Here is a 2,927-nt window from a genome sequence, read left to right as displayed (position 1 = left end):
TAACAAATCACATAACCCCAACTGCGTTAAAAAAATAAAAGCAGGGCAGTAATCATGATCATAAAGTTAAAACTGACAGATTACATTAAAAAAGAATTAGGGAACCCATTCTATGTGTCACCATTATTATTCAATATTGTTTTATATTATTTAAAATAGATTTTATAAAAGACCCTCTAAAGCAGACACAATGAAGTGCAAGTACACAAGCATAAATTACTGCTTATAAAATAAAGGCAGCTTTAAATAACTGGAGATATATTTATTGTTCATTGGGAGGTAAAACCAATATAATAAAAAATGACAATTTTAACTAATTTCTTTATTCAATGCAATGCCAATTAATACTAACAAACTTCATTTATTTATTTATTCATTCCCTTACTTATGTATTTTTAGCCAGAACATTTAATTTTTTGCATCCCTCAACATCCTTCCAGGAGCAGTAACCTGTTGACTTGTCCAGCTGGGCTCACTGCAGCTTACTGGACTCTTGTTTTGACTCCAGCAGGGTGAGCATGTCCTCTCCTCAAATGGGACCCTTCATGTTGTGGATGATAGAGAGGGCTCATATCCTCCATGAACTCCACGGGGAACTGGGTGCACTAGCCAGGAGAACTGGACCTGCCCAATACCTCGGTGACCTGAGTCAGCTTAATGGGCTGCATGTGGCTTCGTCCATGACGGCAGCAGGAACAGTAGACACGAGAGAGATGAGAGCACGAAGTTTATTTAAAAGAACAACATGTCAGGAATTTCAATGGAAATTTCTAGCATAGCCCCAGCTTTTTTTGCTCTTCCACATAAAGTGTTCCAAAACCTGTCATCTTTTAATGTAGCTCCTGCTACATCTTGTGTCATTCTAATTGTGACTGTCATATTTAAATTGTTATTGTTTTTGTTGCTATTTTTTCCTTTACTTGGGAATTTTGATATTTGGCTATGATGTTCCTGCACATTTTCCTACTAGATCTTGTTTAGGTGGTCATCTGTGAATTTCTTCTGGGTCAGTGAGTGTACTAAGTTTGGTGACTTTTGAAGCATAGTTCCAATTTGAAATATCTGCCCCCCTCCTGAATCATCATTAGTGTTTTACTGAAGCCCTTCCAACAACTGTTATTCTCTGCTGACCAATCTGATGGGTGTGAGATGAAGCCTACCGTTTTAACTTACCTATATCTAATTATCAGTGATTTGGATATTTTTTTTAAATTACGACTGGTATTCTCTATTCCTTCATTTTGAACTGTTTGTTTCTATTGTTTCTATTCATTAATTTCTAGGGACTTACTTGTTCAATTATCTTTTTTGGTTTTTTTTTTACAATGTTATATTCATTTTAAACATAAAAGTAAAATGAGTAAAGCAACAAAAAGAGCATTTCCATGTACACAAGAGAACATAAGAGAGGATTCAATAGAAAACATTAATTTTCTATTTCAGGAAAAGCTTGTATAATAAATAATATTCCATGTTTTCAAAGCTATCCAGCCTTTCTTTATGTCCTGTAGGTTTTCTTTCTTCTCTGCTGTACATTTTTAAATTGCATTTATCCATATTTATATATGTAAATACATATCTTTCTACTCACACAGACATGTGTATACATATATGTATATATATAGGTATTTTGCATATGTACATATATTTATATAGTTATCTGTAAACATAGATATATAAGCTTATTAACTCATAAATATATGTACATGAGCATACTATGTGTATTTCCTCTTTTTATCTCTTTCTCTAGAGGTGGATTGAATCTTAAATTCTTATTACCCTTTGCCTCATGTTCTCTGGTAAAGCAGCAATGTGGCTGTAGAAATGGGAGAGTAGATCTTAGAAATCCTGATTCTGACATCAGATTTGCAACAGTAGCTAAGCAGGCTAGTATGATTGAGTCTCAGTTTCCTTACCTATAAAACAACAATGGAAAAAACAACAATGAAAACAACAACAGGATTATTTTGAGGATAGCAGTGTGAAAACATGAATGTGCTATAGAAACATCAATAATCATTATGAGACTGTCTAGTGTTTTCAAATAGTGTGCAGTAGTTACACCTCTTTTTTGGTTTGTTTATTTGCCAGAAAATCTTTATCTCAGCCAGGCTAAAGTATAAATACAACTCTTGGACCCAATCCCACTGCCAATCAATAAAGGGGGTTTTGACATGAGCTCCATTTCTGGCTTGGGTTGGGGTTTCTCTCTCTAGGGAGCCTAGAGCCCTGGACCTCCTAGAGGCCTTACCTCAATGGAAGATTTGATTTGAATGCCTAAATCCTTTAACCTGCTGTAGTTCAGAACTTGTAAAGAAGGGTATCATTTTCCCCTAGGAGCAAGAATGACAGGCAAACATCACCATGCCTAAGAAAACCCCACTTTGGGCAGGATGTATAGATAGGGTCTGCTGGAGATTGAGAAGCTTGAATACTGTTACTATGTACCATCATGATGGAGTAGTGTGTTTCTTAGCCCTAAGTGATAGGAACCAGGGGTTCTGGGGGTTTCAGAGGCAGAAGTGAACAAAGGAATTTCTTTGCATGGTGTCAGAGTCTCCTGTGCTGTTCTGGCTTCTGTGGGAGAATGGTTGAGGCCAGTGGAAGCTGATTTTACAGGAGTCCTCTCTGCATGAATGATGTCAATGTCAACTAGAAACTGAGGCCAACAACACATGCTGAGGAACTCTGGTGTTTAAATATTGAAGTAGATCTATGCTATATTAAGCTTTTGTTTATTTCATTCAACAAGCAGCTGCAGGAATTTCCCAGACTAACCCTTGATAGAAAGTGTTTTACATCAATGAAGGAAAATGTTACAAAACATATACAAGGCATCCTGAAATTAAGTGCTGCTGCCAATCACTCAAGAAATCAAGGTTTGTTATTGCAAGCTCATCTGTAGAAAAATTTTGGGAATCCAAAGT

At 36.0% G+C, this 2,927-nt stretch overlaps 1 pseudogene; it reads right to left on the bottom strand.

Moving 5' to 3' along the window:
* Positions 1-472: 472 nt before the first annotated feature.
* LOC141503040 (small ribosomal subunit protein eS28-like) lies at positions 473-668 on the bottom strand (annotated as a pseudogene).
* Between the last annotated feature and the right edge of the window lie 2,259 nt (positions 669-2,927).

Source organism: Macrotis lagotis, chromosome X (genome assembly GCF_037893015.1).
Source record: "Macrotis lagotis isolate mMagLag1 chromosome X, bilby.v1.9.chrom.fasta, whole genome shotgun sequence".
NCBI classification, from domain to species: domain Eukaryota; kingdom Metazoa; phylum Chordata; class Mammalia; order Peramelemorphia; family Peramelidae; genus Macrotis; species Macrotis lagotis.
The sequence above is the reverse complement of the archived record's forward strand: the minus strand, read 5'-3'. Positions and strand labels throughout refer to the sequence as shown.